Consider the following 25,328-nt stretch of genomic DNA (forward strand, 5'->3'; position numbering starts at 1 on the left):
CTGCACAATATAATGCTGAACATTGTTGCATACTTTCTTAATTTTGGAATTCCAACCTGTGCATATCTGAATAGTATGAAAGGAACTCTGCTGAATCCTTGCCAACTCCCCCCATCCCATCTCATAGTCAGCCCGTTGAATTAGTGGCCCCATCTAAACAGCATGAAGAATGTTACTTCATTTACTCATTCCATTCTGTGATGTTTTGGAGCCAATTTTCTCGGCGATTGGGGATAATGAACACAACCAACCATGATCAGCATTGTGGCCACAATTATTTTTAATATTTTGGTTTCACGATTGATGTCTGCTCCAAAAATACTGATACGAGGATGAGCCTTTAGATTGTTAGTGGGGGTGGGAGGGGATGGTTTACGAAGGGAGGGAGGGACAGTACATTGTTCCTTTGTCCTGCCGCTCCACATCACTGTTGGCACTCATGTGTTATGTTGTATGATATGGTTTTGTTTGCCACAGATGGGGCATTGGCACCTTATGTTCACAATGAGAGTGGAGTGTGTAAAGATGCAGCTGGCACTCTCCCTTGGAGATTATCTGATAGCCAGTATTGTTTCCTCTGCTTTTTAAGAAGCACAACAAAATAACAAAGTCACGGTGGTGCAGCGGTAGAGTTGCTGCCTTATTGCGAATGCAGCGCCGGAGACCCGGGTTCGATCCCGATTACGGGTGCTGTCTGTATGGAGTTTGTACGTTCTCCCCGTGACTGCGTGGGTTTTCACTGAGAGCTTAGGTTTCCTCCCACACTCCAAAGACATACAGGTTTGTAGGTTAATTGGCTTGGTAAATGTAAAAATTGTCCCCAGTGTGTGCAGGATAGTGTTATTGTGCGTGGATCGCTGTCGATGCGGCACTCTCCCGGAGATTATCCGATAGGGCCAGTATTGTTTCCGTGCTGTATCTTTAAAGAAACTGAACAAAACAAAGCAAGTCATGTGGGAAACAAAGAACTGCAGAGTTGCTGGGTTATAATGCAGCGATCGAGACCCGGGCTGGAGTAACTCAGCGGGTTAGGCAGCATCTCTGGAGAACATGGATAGGTGACGTTACACTGAGTGCTGGAGTAACTCAGCGGGTCAGGCAGCATCTCTGGAGAACATGGATAGCTGACGTTTCGGCTTGGGACCTTAAAAATTGTCCCTAGAGGGTGCAGGGGAAAGTGGAAATGAGCATGGTTATGGTCGGTGGACCCGGTGGGTACCGAAGGAATGTTTCCGTGCTGTATGCAAAAAAGTAAAGTGAACTAAAGAAACAGGCCATGATTTAATGTGGCTACAAAGAGCAGATAGATGGGTTAGGTCTCATTGTCGTACACATGGAGCTGAGAGGGGATGCAGCGGGTTTGCTTGAATCTCTGGAGAAAAATCAATATTCATACACTGAGTGGGAGTGTAAGCTGGTCCAAGCATCTCTGGAAATATGATAGCTGACGTTCCTCCAATTTGCGTTTGGCCTCACCCTAACAATGGAGGAGGCTGAGAACACAAAGGTCAATGTGGGAATGGGATGGGGAATGAAAGTGTTTGTTAACCGGGCAATCTGGTAGGTCCAGGCGGACTGAGCGAAGGTGTTCAGCCCAGTCCGGTCTCCCAGTCTACGTTTGGTCTCGCCGATGTATAAGAGTCCACATCTTGAACAAAGGATACAGTAGATGAGGTTGGAGAAGGTGCAAGTTAACCTCTGCCTAACCTGAAAGGACAGTCGGGATCCCTGGACAGAGTCGAGGGGGGGAGGTATAGGGACAGGGAAAAGTCCCTGGGGAGGGGGTGGTTTGGGATGTTAACCAGGGAGACTCTGCGGAAGGCAGAAGGAACCAAACTACTATAGGGATAGGAGAACTTCCAGCATTGGGGTGCATCCTGGTCAATGATTACGATGCTCTAATGTTGGGGTAGACATTGGGATAGAAATCGTGTACACGAGCAGACTGGTTCAAGGCTGCGTTTCCGCACTTGGAGAAAATGGCAGCCATTTGCTGCCAAACCAAGATGGTACATGTACATGCACAGACTAATCTGGTTGTGAACATAGAAACATAGAAATTAGGTCCGCCCTTCGAGCCTGCACCGCCTTCAATATGATCATGGCTGATCAAAATCAGGTACCAGCCTTCTCTCCATACCCCCTGATCCCCTTAGCCACAAACATCAAACTCCCTATTAAATATGGTACTACCCTCTGTAGAGATTCCAGAGATTACCATCTGGTTGTGTACATTCCCCACCTGGCCATACACATCAGGAGGTAGACAAAAATGCTGGAGATACTCAGCGGGTGCAGCAGCATGTATGGAGCGAAGGAAATAGGCAACGTTTCGGGCCAAAACCCTTCTTCAGTTTGAAGAAACCCGCTGAGTTTCTCCAGCACTTTTGTCTACCTTCGATTTTCCAGCATCTGCAGTTCCTTCTTAAACAATACACATCAGGAGATGGATTCAACATCATCTTTTAGAGCAGGCCAGCTTTATGGTGTCCAACCTCTGGAAGAGGATTGTACATCTTCACCCAGAGAAGGTTCAGTCGCTTGCCCCCTTGTGCAGAAATTAGATCAAAACTGTGCCTTGACACCTGGCAATGACTCTGTGCGATCCACTAAATCTCACAACTGAAAGTAAATGACTAGCGACACCAAGCTTTGCTAAACACCTTGTCGTTCATTTAATAAAATCTCCTCATTACTCCTCGTGTGCAGATAAACCCGCTAGTCCCTCTGACCTCGGAGTTTGAATCTCCGCTCTCGACCCTCTTGTGAACCACAACTCTGTATCACACAACAATGGATGATGGCTGCTTCAATCCAACATGTATACAATTTGTTCATTGGTGTTCCTTTTACTTGGGGACAGGCTTCATACATATGTACATGTTTATACCTGGAGTTTGGTTCAGTGCTACATCCCAATGTATTGAAATTGGTTCATAAGTTGTCGGAACAGAATTAGACCATTCAGCCCATCAAGTCCACTCCGCCATTCAACCATGACTAATCTATCTTTTGCTCCCAAACCCATTCTCCTGACTTTTCCCCATAACCCCTGACACCCTTACTAATCAACAATCTAGAGGAAAGAACTGCAGAAGCTGGTTTACACCCAGGAACGACGCAAAGTGCTGGAGTAATTCAGCGGGACAGGCAGCATCTCTGGAGAGAAGAAATGGGTGATGTTTTTGGACCAAGATCTTTCTTTAGACACTAATCAAGAATCGGTCAATCTGTGCTTTACAAATACCCAATGACGTGGCCTCCACAGCCTTCTGTACCAATGAATTCCACAGATTCACCACCCTCTGACTAAAGAAATTCCTCCTCATCTCCATTCTAAAGGAACGTACTTTTATTCTGAGGCTATGACCTCCGGCCTTAGACTCTCCGACTAGTGGAAACATCCTCTCCACATCCACTCCATCCAGGCCTATCCAGGTTTAATGCTGTTCCTTTGGGTCAACCCTGACCATCCACAGATGAGATCGGTTAAAGACAGCTTTGTTCCACGTCGTGCCTTGTTGCACCTGAAGCCTCGTGCAGTCCTGTTTCTCGCCGGGAAAGGGGGGAGAGGCTGGGATTACTAGCAATAGTCAGAGGGGTGATCTGAGTACAGGATAGAGTGGATGTGGAGAGGATGTTTCCACTAGCTGGAGAGTCTCGGACCAGAGGACATAGCCTCATAATACAATAACGTACCTTGAGGAAGGAGATGAGAAGCAATATCTTCAGTCGGGGGTGATGAATCTGTGGAATTCATTGCCACAGAAGGCCGTGGAGGCCGTCAATGGATATTTTTAAGGCAGAGATAGGTAGATTGGGGTTAGGAGGGAGAGATTGATCAGCCACGACTGAATGGCAGATTAGCCTTGATGGGCCGAATGGCCTAATTCTGCTCCTACCACTTCTGAACTTATTGTGGTGCACAAGAGCATGAGGGGCATGGATGCAGTGAATGCTTACAGTCTCTTACCAAGGAGGAGTCTAAAGATAGTGAGCACAGGCTTAAGGTGAGAGGGGTGAAATTTAAGTGGAACTTTAAGGGCAACTTTTTTACATGGAGGGTCGTCCAGTTCTGGAGAACCTGCCTCAACCGCCCTCTGAGGCAAAGAGGCAGAGAGAATTTTTAAAAGCCTTTCACCGCCCCTCAGTAATCTGACAATAAAAATATATAAAACTAAACAAAACTTTTTGTATAACTTTACAATAATGTCATGGTCATAGTGTCATACAGCATGGATACAGGCCCTTTGGCCCATCTTATTCATGCCACCAACATGTCCCAAATATGCTAGTCCCATTTGCCTGTGTTTATCCCATATCCCTATAAACCTTTCCTATCCATGTACCTGTAATAATGCCTTTCAAATGTTCTTATAGTGCCTGCCTCAACTCTCTCCTCTGGCAGCTCGTTCCATATACACACCACTCGGGTCTTCAATGAACTTGTGTAAATGTTCAGCAAGCAACTGCAGATGCTGGTTTACACAAAATGCTGGAGTAACTCAGCGGGACATGCAGCATCTCTGGAGAGAAGGAATGGGCGACATTTCGGGCAGAGGTGTCTGAAGAAGGATCTCGACCCATAACGTCACCAATGCCTTCTCTCCAGAGATGCTGCCTGCCCCGCTGCATTACTTCAGCATTTCGTGTCTATCTTGTGAAAATGTACGACTGCTGTCAGTCACGTATGCTTAGATCACGTTGCCTTTGTACTGGGAAAGGAAGTTTGTGTGTATTAATGTCAATGTTTTAAAAGACATGATCACAACAGTTCTATCCAGAACAGCAGCTTTTGGTTGAGTTTGCTTTGATCCTGTCAGCTGTATACACTTAGACTGGAAGGCGTGATGTAGGGTGCAGTTTCCCTGAAGGCATGACTGGTCTGACAGCACTTGCCGTGTGCTCCCTGTGTTTAGGGGTCTGGGGTGGAGCAGGAAATATCACACTCAGGTGGCAAAAGCCCACTTCAAAGCCAGCCGGGGAAGCCATCCTCGTTTACAATGTCTCAGTGTCTGTGGACCTGTGTGGGCATGCGGAGGGGTGGTCACTGGGGGCTGGGAGAAGCCCTGTCCGTCCACATCACCCTCAACACAAGCAGGGCTACTGGTTCCCTCTTCTGCATTGAGAGTTTTGTGTTCAGTTCTGGGCACCATGTTATAGGAAAGGTGTTGTCAAGCCGGTGAGGATGCAGAGAAGATTGATGAGCATGTTGCCAGGACTTGAGGGTGTGAGCTATAGGGAGAGGTTGAGTCGGCTGGGACTCTATTCACTGGAGTGCAGGAGGATGAGGGGTGATCTTATAGAGGTGTATAAAATCATAAGAAGAATAGATTGGGTAGATGAACAGTCACTTGCCCAGAGGAGGTGAATTAAGGTCCTTCAGCCCAACTTGCCCAACTTGCAAACCAAACCAACATGTCCTATCTCCACTCGTCCCACCCGCCTGCGTTTATCCCATATCCCTCTAAACCTAAGGTACACAAAAATGCTGGAGAAACTCAGCGGGTGCAGCAGCATCTATGGAGCGAAGGAAATAGGCGACGTTTCGGGCCAAAACCCTTCTTCAGACTGATGGGGGGGGAGGGGGGGAGAAGGAAGGAAAAAGGGAGGAGGAGGAGCCCGAGGGTGGGGGGATGGGAGGAGACAGCTCGAGAGTTAAGGAAGGGGACGAGACAGCAAGGGCTAGCAAAATTGGGAGAATTCAACGTTCATGCCATCCGGACGCAAGCAACCCAGGCGGCATATGAGGTGCTGTTCCTCCAATTTCCGGTGTTGCTCACTCTGGCAATGGAGGAGACCCAGGACAGAGAGGTCGGATTGGGAATGGGAATTCCTATTAAATATTTCCCTGCTCACCTTAAACCTATGTCCTCTGGTTTTCGATTCCCCTACTCTGTGCAAGAGACAGTGCACCGACCCGATCAATTCCTCTCATGATTTTATACACCTCTATAAGATCACCCCTCATCCTCCTGAGCTCCTGGGAATAGAGTCCCAGCCTACTCAACCTCTCCCTGTAGCTCAGACGATTGCAACATCCTCTTAAATCTTCTCTGTACCCTTTCCAGCTTGACGACATCTTTCCTGTCCGATCCAATACTCCGACTAATGAAGGTCAATGTGCCAAATGCCTTTTTGACCACCCTATCTACCTGTGATACCACTTTCAGCAAACTATATACATGTACCCTAGATCCCTCTGCTCTACAACATTCCCCAGAGCCCTACCGTTCACAGTGTAGGTTCTGCCCATGTTAAGGCTCCCAAAATATGCTCTCTCTGTAACGATTCCTATGTCTGCTGCTTTTACAGCTTGCAAAATATATTGGCTAAACATGGACGCAAAATGCTAGAGCAACTCAGTGGGACAGGCAGCATCTCTGGAGAAAAGGAATGCGTGACGTTTTGGGTCGAGACCCTTCTTCAGACTCGGTCCAAAACATCACCCTTCTCTCCAGAGATGCTGCCTGCCCCACTGAGTTACTCCAGTATTTTGTGTCTATCTACGGTTTAAACCAGCACCTGCAGTTCCTTCCTACACAAGGCTGGAGATTCACATTCAGCTACAGAGGATTTGCGGGGTGGCCCGATTCTGAAATTCACCCTGAATGACTGAATTGATCGAGCATGTGACTAAAAAGCTGGAAAGAACACAGAGAAAATTTACGAGGATCTTGTCAGGACTTGACTGCCTGAGCTACAGGGAGAGGTTGGGCAGGTTAGAACTTTATTCCTTGGGCTGAAGGGTGCTCTTATAGAGGTGTATAAAATCATGAGTTTCAGTTTAGTTTATTGTCACGTGTACCGAGCTACAGTGAAAAGCTTTTGTTGCGTGCTAACCAGTCAGTGGAAAGACAGTACATGATTACAATCGAGCCATTCAGTATACAGGTACATGATAAATGAATAATGTTTAGTGCAAGGTAAAGTCCGATCAAAGGTAGTCCGACGTTCCCCGATGAGGTAGATAGATAGTAGTTCAGCACTGCTCTCTGGCTGTGGTAGGATGGTTCAGCTGCCTGATACTTCCCGATGTTGGGGGAGTCCAGAACCAGGGGCCACAGTTTAAGAATAAGGTGTAATCCATTTAGAACGGAGATGAGGAAACACTTTTTCTCACAGACAGTGGTGAGTCTGTTGAATTCTCTGCCTCAGAGGACAGTGGAAGCAAGTTCTCTGGATGCTTTCAAGAGAGAGCTAGATAGGGCTCTTAAAGATAGTGGAGTCAGGGGATATGGGGAGAAGGCAGGAACGGGGTACTGATTGGGGTGATCAGCCATGATCACATTGAATGGCGGTGCTGGCTCGAAGGGCCGAATGGCCTACTCCTGCACCTATTGTCTATTGTCTATTGTCTATAACAACTGGGAAGAAACTGTTCCTGAATCTGGAGGTGTGCATTTTCACACTTCTATACCTTTTCCCCAATGGGAGAGGGGAGAAGAGTGAGTGGCCAGGCTGCGACTCGTCCGTGATTATGCTGCTGGCCTTGCCGAGGAATAGATTGGGTGAATGGACACAGTCTTTTCGCCTGAGTAGGGGAATCAAGAACCAGAGGACACGGGTTTACGGTGACTGGGAAAAGATTTGATAGGAGCTTTAGGTGCAACTTTGTCCACACAGGGGGTGGTAGGCATATAGAACAAGCTTATCTCCTGCAAGACTGCTGGCTGATGTAAAATTATTTCTTACAACTTGTTCAGTGATGCAAGGCACAGCTCAACATCATTTCCACTCTCATTACCGGAGTCGCTGCCTCAAAACGGCAGCCAGCATCGTCAAAGACCCACACCACCCTGGCCACACACTCATTTCACCCCTGCCATCAGGAAGAAGGTACAGGAGCCTGGAAACTGTGACATCCTGGTTCAGGAACAGCTTCTTCCCTGCAGGTATCAGACTATTAAACACTACAATCTCAAATAAGCTCTGAGCTCCGTAGACTATTATTGTTATTATTGCACTATTATTGCTCCAGAGATGCTGACTGTCCCGCTGAGTTACTCCAGCATTTTGTGTCTATCTTCGGTTTAAACCAGCAACAGTAGTTCCTTCCTACACACGTATATGTGTATATGTGTGCATGTGTGAGTGTGTGTGTATATATATACGGAACTATTCTCTCTCATTTATTATATTGTTTACAGTGTACTATATTTACATATTCTGTTGCGATGCAGCAAGTAAGAATCTAATTGTTCTATCTGGGATGTATATGACAATAAAACACTCTTGACTCATTTCTGGTCCTGAGCTGGTGGCCGATGAGCTCATTACCTCAGGGATGCAGAGCTGAACCTGAGACACAGTCGATGACTGGGCACAGAACGTGTTAATGGATTGAACTTCCTGTGAGAATAGGATGTGAAAGGACATGGACAATTCACTCTCCCAGGGTTGGAGCAAGGAAAATCTCCCGCATTGCTGAGAAATTCAGTCTAGTTTATTGTCACGTGTACCGAGGTACAGTGAAAAGCTAAGGTAGACAAAAGTGCTGAGAAACTCAGTGGGTGCAGCAGCATCTATGGAGCGAAGGAAATAGGCAACATTTTGTGCCAAAACCCTTCCTCAGACCCTTCTACAGTGAAAAGCTTTTGCTGCGTGCTAACCAGTCAGTGGAAAGACTACATTCGAGCCATCTACAGTGTACAGATACATGATAAGGGAATAACGTTTAATGCAAGGTAAAGCCAACAAAATCCGATCAGTGTTAGTCTGAGGGTCACCAAAGAGGTAGATAGTAGTTCAGCACTGCTCTCTGGTTGTGGTAGGATGGTTCAGTTGCCTGACAATCAGAAGAAACCTCTGCCCTGTTCTACAATGTTAGATGTTAGACTGAATCAGACTACTGGCTTGCCCTGTTTCAGGCTTGGAGCTGGCTATTTGCTATTGTATATCGGCCTAAGAGTCTGCATGATCTTGGGTAACAGCTGCTTCCATGAGTTATTGTGGACGGGCTGAGGTTCCCAGTGTAGCTGTGTTTTGGTGGCTATGAAATGGTTTCTCAATGGGCCTTTTGTGCTCTTATTGCTAATGATGGTTTTTACAACCCTGCTCAAATCCCCACTAGATTGCATCTGTTTTATGTAAGCCCCATTCATAAGGCTCACACATTGGTGTCAAGTTTTAATAATGGAATTTTAAACAATGCAAATAAGCCCCAGTTAAGTACACACAAACGTTCCTTATCAGACGTCTGAAGAAGAGTTTCGACCTGAAACATCTCCTTTTCCTTTGCTGCAGACATGTTGCCTGACCTGCTAAGTTACACCAGCTTTTTGTGTCTATCTGTCTTTGGTTTCATTAAGTTCATATTTCAAGAGCGAATTAAAGTTAGATTTAGCTCTTGGGGCCAACGGAATCAAGGGATACGAGGAAAACGTAGGAACGTGGTGCTGATTTTAGTTGATCAGCTATGATGACATTGAATGGCGGTGCTGGCTTGAAGGGCCGAATGGCCTACTCCTGCACCTATTTTTCTAAGTTTTCTAAGTATCGTGTGATCTAATTTGACTGGGTAGCACGCAAGCAAAAGCTTTTTACTGTACCTCGGTACACATGACAAGAATACAGCTAAACCTATTACAACTAAATCTAAGCCTAAACAGTCATGAACAGAACAGTTTCTCCAGCACTCGTCCTAAATTACTCCCATATTTTTCTTCTTCCCATATTCCAAATTACTCACAAGTGTTAACATAATTATTTATGTCTATGGCCATCAATATGGTGAAAATAGGTGAAACACTTTTTCTCACAGAGTTGTGAGTCTGTGGAATTCTCCTCCTCAGAGGGTGGTGGAGGCTGGTTCTCTGGATACTTTCAAGAGACTGCTGGATAGGGCTCTTAAAGATAGTGGAGTCAGGGGATATGGGGAGAAGGCAGGAGCGGGGTACTGATTGGAGATGATCAGCCATGATCACCTTGAATGGCGGTGCTGGCTCGAACGACCGAATGACCTACTCCTGCACCTATTGTCTATTGTCTAAAATTCTGTAATCATGGGGTTGAAAATTTCAGTAAAGCACGGCAGGGTGGCGCAGTGTTAAAGTTGCTGCCTTACAGCGCCAGAGACCCAGGTTCGATCCTGACTATGGCTGTTGTCTGTACGGAGTTTGTACGTTCTCCCCGTGACCGCATGGTTTTCTCCGGGTGCTTCAGTTTCCTCCCACACTCCAAAAACTTACAGGTTTGGACATTGATAATTGGTATTGGTAAAAATTGTAAATGTCCCCAGTGTTTAGGATAGTGCTAGTGTACCAGGATCGCTGGTCGGTGTGGACTCGGAGGGCCGAAAGGCCTGTTTCCGCGCAGTATCTCTAAAGTCTGAAGCCTAGAAAGCTCCCCTTATTGAAGCATTATCAGAATAAAGTGTAAAGATCCTTTGTTTTGAACAGTCTGGAGGGGGCGAGTCTGTTAGGATAAGACTAACCATTCTCATGTATAAACGTGGGCATATTTGATAAGAAAGAGAGTCAATAGATGAAGAAAATATGATTCAAGCCAGGGGAATTGTTAATCAAAAATTCCATTTGCTATTGAAAATGAAACCCTTCGATGATGTTTGCAGACAGAACAAAGCAGCCCCTGGAATATGGCATTCCCAGGCTTAATGTGTAACACATGTTCCAGCAACATTTAAGATGCAGGACCAAACGACAAAGAATGCTGCATTCGACTTTGTTTCCATGGATCTAAGGGATGCATGTGGGCCCAAACATGGGCAACACCAGAAAGAATTGTGCAGTATATCAGAAGTCTGGGTAACTGGATCAGCGGAGCAGTCCGAGATCAGTTCCTTCTGGATCCGTAGGATGTTTGAATTGTTTCCTTTGATTTGAACAGTGAGGTGTTGCCATCATCAGAGACCCACAACACCCACACACTCATTTCACCACTGCCATCGGGAAGAAGGTATAGGAGCCTGAAAACGGTAACATCCAGGTTCAGGAACAGCTTCTTAAACATCACAATGGCCTGGAACAGGAGATAAAACTTAGCACAAGCATAATTCAGTTTAAAAGGATGTACGAAAACACTTGTTTAAAAGGATAATGGGATGAGGATAGGTGATTGTGAGTGGGATATTTGTTATACTGATTGTATTGGGAAGGGTGATTATAGAGTGATGGGTTGTATATATGACTGAGATACTGTATAGTATATGAGGGTTTTTTCTTTTTCTTTTTTTCTTTTTTGTATGGCTTTGTAAATATTTGATTGGTGTTTAAATGTAAATAATTTGGTGTACATATAGTGGCTGGTGTACATATGGTGTACATATAGTGGCTGGTGTACATATGGTAGCAATGTTACAAAATTTTGAGATTTAAAAAATCAAGTCTGCAATTTATCCCATCAGATAAAGCATAACAATAAGTTTAATTTGACACCTAATTCACTTTCATATCTCAAGTAATAAAAAAGTTATGGCCATTTTCATACTCGGAAATTAGCATCTTGTTCCCTATTGATTTTCTATGGACATAACAAAAAAGCTGTGATCGTGGACAGTCAAAAGCCCATAACCTTCTTAAAAATTAAGAGAACTGAATGAAATTTTCAGTTATCATAGATTGAACCATTCTGAAACAAATATGAAATAATCTTACTTGGATGACCTGAAATTAAAGCATATAATTAGTTAGCTCCCAATTGTAGCTAATTTCAAACTTCAACTACTAGGTCTAAACATCTATCCATTTCTTAATAAATGATTAACATTTTTAAATAGCCCAAGTGTCCAAATAATATTCACAAATAATTCACAATAAAACATGATTTTTAAATCTCATTTACATCAATTTATAGGCCAAATGGAAGGAATTTAGTGTTCATTTGCTGTAAATTAAAGTCAATTTAAATCAGCTTTCTAATGGGTTCCTGTGAACGTGCTGGTTTAGAACGTTCACATTGCGCTGGATTTGTGCCCTCAAGTGCCCAGAAAAATACTGCGGGATATAAAGAGCCCAAAATGAACTACTCGCTATAGAAAACTTTATATACAGGGTTCTTAAGAAGCCCCATTTAATGTAAAAATAAGGTACATACCTTTAATTGTTTGCTTTATAAAACCCTGGGGCTGCGAGAGGTTGCGGAGTGAGAGAGTGATTTTTAAACTACTATAAATATTATACAAGGCCATAAAAACTAATAATACCTTTTGCGACGGGGTCTTTCAGCGATTTTCCGTTAATGATTTACTAGGCTGAACATTTTCGATTGGAACAGCCTAGTAAAAATCGCGTTTTAAACCCGCCCCCTCTAAACAGCGCCAAAATCACACACACGGGGTAGGACAGATGCTCAGCCACGATTCAGGTAGGTTTTGTAACATACCTACATATGGTGTACATATAGTGGCTGGTGTACATATGATGTACATATAGTGGCTGGTGTACATATGGTGTACATATAGTGGCTGGTGTACATATGGTGTACATATAGTGGCTGGTGTACATATGCTGCTAAATTTGTATAAGATAATTATAAGCAGTTGAATAAGGGGTGGGAATTAATAAGCTTTGGCTTCTTCCTGCTCCTTTTCGGACACATATGATTTCATTTATTTACAGATATTGTTTATGACACTTTATAAATATTTTTGTTTTGTTTTTTGTACGCTGTTTCACACTTGCTTTTTATTCTTTTATTCTGTTCGAAATAAATAATAATAAATAAAATAAAACCTCAAATAAGCTCTGAACATAGACTATTATTATTATTGATTTTTTTGGTTGCGTATGTTTGCATGTGCATGTGCATGTATATATATAATCCATGTGTATGTGAGTATATGTATATATACACACACTGAACTTTTTTTCTCATTTATTACAGTGTACTATGTTTACATATTGTGTTGTGCTGCTGCAAGTAAGAATGTCATTGTTCTATCTGGGACACATGACAAAACACTCTTGCTTCATGACGCTTGCTAAATGTGTTTCTCTCTCTTCCCGCTCTGAGCCATGTATTAGGGGGTCTGTGCAAGTCTTGTTTCTGGCGCACTGCAAGTAAATCCATAACGGCCTGACATGACATTGGGTTTGACGTCATGGTGGGAGCTGAACCTATATATAAGTAATGGCTGCCTGGCTGATTTACAGCCGGGATTTAATGCACAATATCCTGTGGCAGGAAATGGAAGACTGACTTCATCAAGCTGAGCACGGGGTTGGATAAGAACAGTTTCACACACAAACAAGAAACGTTTGGTGAAAAGAGTCCCACATACTTGGAGAATGAACCCTCTGTATGTATAAAACCACCAGACAGTCTGAGTACTTGGGAGGTTGCTCAGTTCTCACATCAACGTCCGAATTTACGGAGTTTAAACATAGGTTTTATGTGGGTTAAGTCTCCGATTAGCCAGGAAACCACACGCAAAATCAAAAGGCACAGAGCCCCCCATTAACTGCTTTTCCTTGTAAAAGAGTAGCTTACGGTCACATTGCAGATCAAAATAGTTTCACAGGGGAATATCAAAGGAATTGTCAGAGTGTGGGTGTGTACAATGACTTGTTGCTAGTCTGCCAGCAGCATAATAATCTGCAAAAATGACTCTCCGCTCCCCTCCCCCCCCCCCCCCCCCCCCCCCCCCCCCCCTTTGCACAATTGGCCTCTTTCCAACAATCCCAGGTACTTTGGGCTTTTAGTAATAATATTGGGTGTTTGAATTTACTGATTTTTTTTTGGTATCTATGAGTAATGTTTTTAGAGTACTGTCATGCTGGAAAATCGAAGGTAGACAACAATGCTGGAGAAACGGAGCGGGTGAGGCGGCATCTATGGAGCGAAGGAAATAGGCGACGTTTTGGGTCACTCTTCTTCAGACTGATGTGAGGGTGGGGGGGCGGGGGGGTGGGAAGAAGAAAGGAAGAGATGGAGACAGTGGGCTGAGGAAGAGCTGGAGAGGGGAGGGGAAAGCAGGGATTATCTAAAATTGGAGAAGTCAATGTTCATACCGCTGGGGTGTAAACAGCCCAAGTGGAATATGAGGTGCTGCTTCTCCAATTTACAGTGGTCCTCACTCTGGCCATGGAGGAGGCCCAGGACAGAAAGGTCGGATTCGGAATGGGAGGGGGAGTTGAAGTGCTGGGCATCAAGTTACATATCAAGTAATATATAATTACAGTGGAATTCTATGTAAATTTGGAACATAGAGGACATAGGTTTAAGGTGATGGGGAAAAGATTTAATAGGAATCTAATGTGTAACCTTTCCACACAAAGGGTGGTGGGTGTATGGAACAAGCTGCCAGAGGAGGTAGTTGAGGCTGGGACTATCATAACATTTAAGAAACAGTTCGACAGGTACATGGATAGGACAGGTTTGGAGGGATATGGACCAAGCGCAGTTAGGTGGGACTAGTGTAAATGGGACATGGTTGCTGGTGTGAGCAAGTTGGGTCAAGGGGCCTGTTTCCACACTGTATCACTCTATGACTACAATTTCTTGGAAACATTAAAATAGTTAGTTTGTGGTAAATAAATGTAATGTCCTTGTCTATCCCAGGCAGGCAAATCAATAATGAAAGGGCACTGTATCTCCTTACACCTTTCTTTACGACAGATACACATTGCCGTTGTTTCTCTGTTCAAATGCAACATCTTGTGATGAATGCTATTATAAATATGTAACCATTAGGGATGATTTGAACACCGATGGACTGCAGCTGCTTTGATTGCAGTGTGCATTTAACCAATCTACATCTGAAGATAGACACATAGTGCTGGAGTAACTCAGCGGGTCAGACAGCATCTCTGGAGAGAAAGAATGCGGGTCAAGACCCTTCTTCAGACTGAGAGTCAAGGTAAAGGGAAACAAGAGATATAGGCAATGATGTAGAGAGATATAGAACACATGAATGAAATATATGCAAAAAAGTAACGATGATGCAGGAAACAGGCCGTTGTTAGCTGTGTGCTAGGTGAAAACGAGTTACAGACAGTGAGACTCAACAAGACGACTCTGAAGCTGGTACTACTCGGGTGGGGGAGGGGATGGAGAGAAAGGGAATTCAAGGGTGACTTGAAGTTGGAGAAATCAATATACATACCACCGGGGTGTAAGCTGCCCAAGCAAAATATGAGATGCTGTTCCTCCAATTTGCGCTGGGCCGCACTCTGACAGTGGAGGAGGCCCAGGACAGAAAGGTCAACGTGGGAATGGGAAGGGGAATTAATGTGTTTGGCAACCATAGTTCAGGTAGGTCCAGGTGGACTGAGTGTAGGTTTTCTTCTGATCTAGCATGCAAGGCTCACAATGTTCACACTACCATCTTAAAGCCTGTGTCAGCCATGCCATTTATTGGTGAGCACCGTAACACAACTAATTCCAGCCTGGTGTGTCCAAACCACTGCAACCAACTACCTGACCTGCCAAGTTTAGTTTTTGGTTTAGTTTGGAGATACTGCGCGGAATCATCGAGTCCGCACCGACTAGCGATCCCCACACACTAACACCACCCTACACACACCAAGCCAATTAACCCACAAACCTGTACGTCTTTGGAGTGTGGGAGGAAACCGAAGATCTCGGAGAAAGCCCACACTATCACGGGGAGAATGTACAAACCCTGTACCGACAGCAGCTGCAGTCAGGTTCGAACCCGGGTCTCCGGCACTGGCAGTCAGTACGGAAACAGGTCCTTCGGCCCACCACATCCATGCAACTTTTTTGCCCCTCTGCTGTATTAGGACTATATCCTTCTCAGCCTTGGAAATAGACATAAAATGTTGTCGTAATTGAGTGGGTCAGACAGCATCTCTGGAGAGAAGGAAGAGGTGATGTTTCTGAAGAAGAATAACTGAAGAAAGGGTCTCGACTTAAAACGCCACCTATTCCTTCTCACGAATAGAATAGTTTCTTTATTGTCATTGTAACATGGGCCATGTACAACGAAATTTAAAGAGATGCTGCCTGTATTTTGTGTCTGTCTTCGGTATAAACGGCATCTACAGTCCCTTCCTACACAGAAGATGAACAGTCCCTGGTTAACATGTTGATTTACCCATTTGTGGAAGGATAGAAGGGTTGACACGAGCATTGTTTGACACAGTCACCAATATCATGTTAATAATATAAAGCTAAATATATTATTAAATAGATATAGTTTGGGAATTAAGGAATAGGTATTTCTTCATACCTTTTGCTTTTTCTCCAGAGATGCCATTCTCCTGCCTTCTCCCCGTAACCCCGACACTCATGCTAATCAAATATAACCATATAACAATTACAGCACGGAAACAGGCCATCTCGACCCTTCTAGTCCGTGCCGAACACATAATCTCCCCTAGTCCCATATACCTGCGCTCAGACCATAACCCTCCATTCCCTTCCCATCCATATAACTATCCAATTTATTTTTAAATGATAAAAAAACGAACCTGCCTCCACCACCTTCACTGGAAGCTCATTCCACACAGCTACCACTCTCTGAGTAAAGAAGTTCCTCCTCATATTACCCCTAAACTTCAGTCCCTTAATTCTCAAGTCATGTCCCCTTGTTTGAATCTTCTCTACTCTCAGTGGGAAAAGCTTTTCCACGTCAACTCTGTCTATCCCTCTCATCATTTTAAAAACCTCTATCAGGTCCCCCCTTAACCTTCTGCGCTCCAGAGAATAAAGACCTAACTTATTCAACCTATCTCTGTAACTTAGTTGTTGAAACCCAGGCAACATTCTAGTAAATCTCCTCTGTACTCACTCTATAATCTAGCCGATTATAGCCATAGCCACGTCAGTGTTGAGCAGAGGGGCATGAGGACACCTGTAGTTTGACTTTCCAAACCCTGACATGATATCGTCAACCCACTGTGTCACCAGTTCCACAGACAAAGTACAATGTCCACAATGGGATAGACTTGATGGGCCGAATGGGTGAATAGGACAGCCCCGTACTTATGGAAGGGCCGTTCAGAAGCCTGATAACAGAAGGGAAGAAGCTGTTCCTGAGTGTGGTGGTGCGCGCTTTCAAGCTTGTCTACCTTCTGATGGACTGGAACGGGGAGAAGAAGGAATGACCGCGGTGGGAGTGGGACAAGTGTTTAATTACGTTAGCTGCGTTCCCTAGACAGCGTGAGGTGTAGATGGAGTTGATGTGCGGAGTCTGCCCTGTGTCACGGACTATGCCACGTTCACAACTCTCTGTAATTTCTTGCGGCCCTGGGCAGAGCTGTTCCCAAACCAAGCTGAGATGTACCCCAACAGTGTGCTTTCCATGGTGCATCTGTAGACATTTGCTGAAGTCAGTAGAGACATGCCGAATGGAATGGAGGATGGTATACCTTTGTGGCTGCAGATGCAGGAACCCTGAGCAGAACATAAAGTGCTGGAGGAACAGTGGAGGAAGTGCTGGGCGGCACGGAGGTGTGGTATCTTATGACTAAGATACAGTCGGTAAACCATTTCTGAACTGCTGTGATAAAAAGCAACGGTTCTGAAGGCTTTAACTTTAACTGTAACTCCGGCAACTGTAAATAATTGAATAGATCATCTGAATCAATTAGCCTGAAGAAGGGTCCCGATATGAAACATCACCATGTTCTCTTGAGATGCTGCCTGACCCGCGGAGAGGTTGAGAAGGAGTTTCTTCCCAGAGGCAATTCGGTCTGTAAACGCCTATCTCACCAGGGACTAACTCTACTGAACGTTTTTCCTTCCATTATTTATTATGTAAAAGAAAATGTGTGTTACGATTGTGTTTATAATTTGTTTGGTTGTTTTGTTGTTTGTCTTTTGCACAAAAGTCCGCGAGCATTGCTACTTTCATTTCACTGCACATCTCGTATGTGTATGTGACAAATAAACTTGACTTGACTTGAGTTACTCCAGCACTCTGTGAAACCTCACCTATCCATGTTCTCCAGAAATGCTGTCTGACCCGCTGAGTTACTCCAGCACTCTTTGAAACCTCACCTATCCATGTTAACATAGAAACATAGAAACATAGAAAATAGGTGCAGGAGTAGGCCATTCGGCCTTCGAGCCTGCACCGCCATTCAATATGATCATGGCTGATCATCCAACTCAGTATCCTGTACCTGCCTTCTCTCCATACCCCCTGATCCCTTTAGCCACAAGGGCCACATCTAACTCCCTCTTAAATATAGCCAATGAACTGGCCTCAATTACCTTCTGCAGGAGAGAATTCCAGAGATTCACCACTCTCTGTGTGAAAAAAGTTTTCCTCATCTCAGACCTAAAAGATTTCCCCCTTATCCTTAAACTGTGACCCCTTGTTCTGGACTTCCCCAACATCGGGAACAATCTTCCTGCATCTAGCCTGTCCAACCCCTTAAGAATTTTGTAAGTTTCTGTAAGAACCCCCCTCAATCTTCTAAATTCTAGCGAGTACAAACCGAGTCTATCCAGTCTTTCTTCATATGAAAGTCCTGACATCCCAAGAATCAGTCTGGTGAACCTTCTCTGCACTCCCTCTATGGCAAGAATGTCCTTCCTCAGATTAGGAGACCAAAACTGTACGCAATACCCCAGGTGTGGTCTCACCAAGACCCTGTACAACTGCAGTAGAATCTCCCTGCTCCTATACTCAAATCCTTTTGCTATGAATGCTAACATACCATTCGCTTTCTTTACTGCCTGCTGCACCTGCATGCCTACTTTTAATGACTGATGTACCATGCCACCCAGGTCTCGCTGCATCTCCCCTTTCCTAATCGGCCACCATTCAGATAATAATCTAAGTTCCTGTTTTTGCCACCAAAATGGATAACCTCACATTTATCCACATTATATTGCATCTGCCATATATTTGCCCACTCACCCAGCCTATCCAAGTCACCTTGCAGCCTTCTAGCATCCTCCTCACAGCTAACACTGCCCCCAGCTTAGTGTCATCCGAAAACTTGGAGATGTTGCATTCAATTCCCTCGTCCAAATCATTAATATATATCGTACATAGCTGGGGTCCCAGAACTGAGCCTTGCAGTACCCCACTAGTCACTGCCTGCCATTGTAAAAAGGACCCGTTTACTCCTACTCTTTGCTTCCTGTTTGCCAGCCAGTTCTCTATCCACATCAATACTGAACCCCCAATGCCATGTGCTTTAAGTTTGTATACTAATCTCTTATGTGGGACCTTGTCAAAAGCCTTCTGGAAGTCCAGATATAACACATCCACTGTTTCTCCCTTATCCACTCTACTAGTTACATCCTCGAAAAATTCTATAAGATTCGTCAGACATGATTTACCTTTCATAAATCCATGCTGACTTTGTCCAATGATTTCACCACTTTCCAAATGTGCTGCTAGTGTTCTCTAATGTTCTCTAATGGTGTCAGGTTATTATCTGAACGGAGTCAAATTGGGAAAAAAGGAAGTACAATGGGATCTGGGGGTCCTTGTTCATCAGTCACTGAAAGTAAGAACAGGCATTGAAGAAAGCAAATGTCACGTTGGCCTTCATAACTAGAGGAGTTGTGTATAGGAGCAAAGAGGTCCTACTTTAGTTGTACAGGGCCCTGGTGAGACCACATCTGGAGTATTGTGTGCAGTTTTGGTCTCCAAATTTGAGGAAGGACATTCTTGCTATTGAGGGAGTGCAGCGTTGCTTCACAAGGTTAATTCGCGGGGTGGCGGGACTGTCATATGTTGAAAGAATGGAGTGACTAGGCTGGTATACACTGGAATTTAGAAGGATGAGAGGGAATCTTATTGAAACATATAAAATTATTAAGGGATTTGACACGCTAGATGCAGGAAACATGTTCCCGGCGTTGGGAGAGTCTAGAACCAGTGGCCACAGTTTAAGAATAAGGGGAAGGCCATTTAGAACTGAGATGAGGAAAACATTTTCACACAGAGGGTTGTGAATTTGTCCAATTCTCTGCCTCAGAAGGCAGTGGAGGCCAATTCACTGGATGTATTCAAAAGAGGGTTAGATAGAGCTCTTAGGGCTAGCGGAATCAAGGGGTACAGAGAAGGCCGGAATGGGGTACAGATTTTGGATGATCAGCCAGGATCACAATTATTGGCGGTGCTGGCAGGAAGGGCCGAATGGCCTGCTCCTGCATCTATTTACCTATGTATCCTGTACCTAAGTATCTATGTATCCAGAGGTGCTGCCTGACCCGCTGAGTTACTCCAGCACTCTGTGAAATCACCTATCCATGTTCTCCACAGATGCTGCCTGACCCGCTGAGTTACTCCAGCACTCTGTGAAACGTCACCTATCCAGGTTCTCCACAGATGCTGCCTGACCCGCTGACTTACTCCAGTTGTTTGTGTCTACCTTCGGTTGAAACCAGCGTCAGCAGTTCCGTCCTACACATTATTTATTGCTTCTCGTACTGCCTGAGGTGACATTTGCAGTGATCAAGTTTGTTTTTCCCCCTGCCTGTCCGCGGTGATCTTATCTCCTTCAGCATCTTCACCTGGACCTCACTGCAAGCAGCCACCAGAACAAACACCACAGTGTGTGCAGAAAGTGCAGAGGGAGGAAGTGGTGAGAAACGGTTGAAGCAGCGGTTGAGAAGGTAGGCATCTGTGGCCACGGGTGGGAACTGGTCGCTAAGGGGACGAGCAGCATCTCCACACAGGAAGCAACGATAATCTCCACATATATCTTCAGCTGCGGCAGAGGGACACGCAGCTCACCAGAGGCGTCGGCCCACGGGTTTATGTTCATTATCGCCCACCTTCCAAATCCCCAACTCCAGCACCGAGGTGTGTGGGAAGGAACTGCAGATGCTGGTTCACACCAAAGACAGACGCAAAGTGCAGGAGTAACTCAGTGGGTCATAGGGTCATAGAGTGATGCAGCATGGAAACAGGCCCTTCAGCCCAACTTGCCCACAACAGCTAACAATTCCCAGCTACACTAGTCCCATCTGCCCGCGTTTGGTCCAAACCTGTCTTATACATGCAGGCAGCATCTCTGGAGGACATGGATAGGTGACATTTCACAGAGTGCTGGAGTAACTCAGCGGGTCAGGCAGCATCTGTGGAGAACATGGATAAGTGACGTTTCACAGAATGCTGGAGTAACTCAGCGGGTCAGGCAGCATCTGTGGAGAACATGGATAGGTGACGTTTCACAGAATGCTGGAGTAACTCAGCGGGTCAGGCAGCATCTGTGGAGAACATGGATAGGTGACGTTTCACAGAATGCTGGAGTAACTCAGCGGGTCAGGCAGCATCTGTGGTGAACATGGATAGGTGACGTTTCACAGAGTGCTGGAGTTAAGGGCCTGTCCCACGGGCACGCGACCTGCATGTGGCGAGCGCGACCAAACCAGAACCGGGGGCCGCGCGGAGGTCGAGTGGGTGACATGAAGTTCGAGCGAAGTCTGCGGGAAGTTCGCGCATGACGTACGGCGTTGAGGCGGCTACGGGCCGGCAGGCCGTTGCTGCGCGGAATTTTTGAACACGGTCAGTTTTCCGGAGCCCCGCGCGATGTCGGGACCAGCTCCGCACAACTCCATACGGTTCCGGCGATCGAAGTGGGACCGGCCCCGCGAGGCCGTACGGCTCAAGCGACCACGTTAGGTCGCGCTTGCCGCATGCAGGCGCATGCTGGTGGGGCCGGCCCTTTAGGTCGCGCTTGCCGCAAGGAGTCGCATGCTCGTGGGACAAGCCCTTAACTCAGCGGGTCAGGCAGCATCTGTGGAGAAAAGGAATAGGTGACGTTTTGGGTCGAGACCCTTGTTCAGATTGTCATTTCTACAGTTCATTTCTGTACAATACCGAGAGATCGCCACAGATCACAGCCCACACATTGACTTGTCAACGGTTTAACACAAAATGGGGAGCAGCAGAAGATTAACGATGAACTACAAAAGAGTGATCCATCTCCAGACTCCTTAACCAAGCCACCCTGGGGGGAAGGTTCCAGTATTACGGAGAGTCGGTATGCCAAGGAGGACTCTCTCTAACTTCTACAGGTGCACAGTAGAGAGCATGCTGACCGGTTGCATCGTGGCTTGGTTCTGCAACTTGAGCGCCCAGGAGCGGAAAAGACTGCAAAAAGTAGTAAACACTGCCCAGTCCACGATCGGCTCTGACCTTCCTTCCATCGAGTGGATTTATCGCAGTCGCAGCCTCAAAAAGACTAGCAGCATCATCAAGGACCCACACCATCCTGGCCACACACTCATCTCCCCGCTACATTCAGGTAGAAGGTACAGGAGCCTGAAGACTGCAACGTCCAGGTTCAGAAATAGCTCCTTCCCCACAGCCATCAGGCTATGAAACTCAACTGAAACAAATCTCTGAACATTAATAGACCATTATCTGTTTATTTGCACTTTATCTGTTTATTTATTGATGTGTGTATATTTTTATATAATGGTATATGGACACACTGATCTGTTCTGTATTCATGCCTACTATATTCTGTTGTGCTGAAGCAAAGCAAGAATTTCATTGCCCTATCTGGGACTCATGACAATAAACTCGTTTGACGTGACTTGACTTGAAACCGGAGCCCCCCCCCCCCATGCGGAGAAACCCCATGTGGTCACGGGGGGAAACGTTCAAACTCTGTACAGACAGCACCTGTGGTCAGGATGGAATCCAGGTCTCTGGCGCTGTAAGGCAGCAACTCCACCGCTGATCCACTGTACTGCCCTTTGGAAACACAGAGGTTTAATGAAATGAACAAGAGTCCAAACCTTCCAATTGGGCAAGTTATGTCTGAATTTCCCTGCGATTAGACACAGCGACGTTACACTAGGCCCAGAGAGGGAAAGCCGCAGTCTGTGGTCTGACTGACATTGGGGAGAAGCCTCTACTGAGATCAGCTGATAGGCTGGTGTTCTCAATATTCGAGACCTGCTGCCCTCTGGAAGGCGCTATATGGTGCATCAAATCCAGGACAAACAGACTCAGGAATAGCTGCTTCCCGAGAATTATATCTACCATAAATTCAAATCCACACATGCACTGACTACCGCCCAACACGGACTTCCATCTGTATATATGTATATATGTATGTAGCGCCGTAGAATTTGTGCACCTATATCTCTTCTGTTTTTGTACAGCTTGTTTTTTGTGTAAAATTGTATGTATGCACTGAGTACGAGCAGCTTTCAGTTTCACTGTACATGTATAGTGACAATAAATGGCATATCTATCTATCTATATCTATTCTCTTTGTACAGCAGAATTTTAGTGGAAATACTGACTGCCTAAATTAGAGCAAAATTGGCAACGACATACCCACAGGCCTAATTACAAATTCACAGAACATTATATTCTTGAACAAAATGGAGGCTTTTGGGCTCCAGCCCTGATGTTTTCTTTGAACAATGGTTTGTTTTCATATTCAGTTCCATCCTGTTTAGTCTATGAATCGGGCTGCAATTGTTTCAGAGTCATACAGCACAGATACAGGCCCTTCAGCCCAACTTGTCCATGCAAGCCAACATGCCCCATCTAAGTTGGTCCCATTTGCCTGCGGGACACGCAGCATCTCTGGAGAGAAGGAATGGGTGACGTTTCGGATCGAGACCCTTCTTCAGAAGAACGTCACCCATTCCTTCTCTCCCGCTGAGTTACCACAGCATTGTGTGTCTATCTTCAGTTTAAATCAGCATTTGCAGTTCTTTCTGACCCTTATCCCTCTAAACAATTCCTATCCATGTTCTTGATCAAATGCCTTTTAAATACAGTTGTAATACCTGCCTCAACTACCTCCTCTGGCGACATGTTCTACATTCCCACCAATTTTAATTAATTCACATAACGACACATTTAATGAACATTTATTAAATAATTGACTTGGTTCTCAGTGTTAGCTAATAGTTAGTTTGATGCATGAACTCTTTTGAATTATAATGGTAATGAATATCAGGCAAGTCATTACTTTGCCCTGTACTTTGCTGCTGTGGAAGGCGTAACTCCACACTACCCTATCCTTAGGACAGTAAAAAATAGGAGCAGAATTAGGTCAAGTCATTGGGTATTTCCAAAGCAGAGATTGAAAGTTTCTTAATTAGTAAGGGTGCCTAAGGTTATGGGGAAAAGGCAGGAGAGGGAAAGATAGATTGGCCATGATTGAATGGCGGAGCAGACTCAATGGGCTAAATGGCCTTATTCTGCTCCAATGTCTTTAGATCTTATAAATCTCGCCGACTCTTATGCGCTTCTACAGAGTAATCTACAATCATGTAGGAAGGAACTGCAGATGCTGGTTTAAACCGAGGATAGACACAAAGAGCTGGAGTAACTCTACGGGTTAGGCAGTATCTCTGGAGAGAAGGAATAGGTGATGTTTTGGGTCAAGGCCCTTCTTTGTCACAGTCTGCCCTCTCCTCATTCTCATCCACTTCACCTCCCAGCACTTTTCCACCGGTCCCTCCTTCTCCTCGCCTGCCACTCCCCTCTCATCAGCCCAACTCTCCTCACCTGTTGCACTCAGTTGCCTCTGATCACCTATTAACCCGGTATATAGACTCTCCTCACCGTTCACTCAGTGCCAGATTGTTCTCAGCATTCATGCAAGACTCTCCAGCGATTTCCCGACTGCCTACATGGATTCGAACCTGCCTGCCCCTGACCATTCCATCCTGTCGTCTTCCCGGATATCACCTCAGCCTTCTGTCCCCGACCATGGCCTTCGTCCCGTACCCTGGTTTCTGTCTGCCTCTCTCCTGGGCTGTTTGGTGTATCCCTGCAACGGCTCCTCGACTTCCTGCCTGACTTCGACTCTCCTTTCGTCTGTCCCTCGCTGGTTTGTTTGCATCGTGTGTTGGATCTCCTGGTTACCGGACCTTCCGCTACCCCGACTACGTCTCCTGCCTGCCCCTCTTCGGAACCCTTGCTCAATCCTGAGCCTCTGTGTGAGTACGGTGTACCCATTCCTGTGTTACTACACTCACCCCCATATACTCACACGCCCCCATTCTACACACTTGCCCTTCCCCCCCTTCTACACACTTGCCCCCATTCTGCACACCCCCCCCCCCCCAGTGCACACTTCACTTGCCCCCATTCTACACACTCCTCATCCCCCCACACCCCCCCCCCCCCCCCCCCCTTCTTCTACACACTGCCCACTACAATGTAGTTTGGAAGGGAAACTCAAAACTAGCATTTATATCAAGAGGACTGGAATACAAAAACAGGGATGTAATGCTGAGGCTCTATAAAGCGCTGGTCAGGCTGCATTGGGAATATTGTGAGCAATTTTGAGTCCCATTTCTGAGGATATGCTGGCCCTGGAGAGGGTCCAGAGGAGGTTTACGAGAATGATTCAAGGAATGAGAGGGTTATATATGATGAGCGTTTGACGGCACTGGGCCTGTACTCGCTGGAGTTTAGAAGAATGAGGGGAGGACCTCATTGAAACTTACTGAAA

Source organism: Leucoraja erinacea, chromosome 10 (assembly GCF_028641065.1).
Source record: "Leucoraja erinacea ecotype New England chromosome 10, Leri_hhj_1, whole genome shotgun sequence".
Lineage (NCBI taxonomy): Eukaryota > Metazoa > Chordata > Chondrichthyes > Rajiformes > Rajidae > Leucoraja > Leucoraja erinaceus.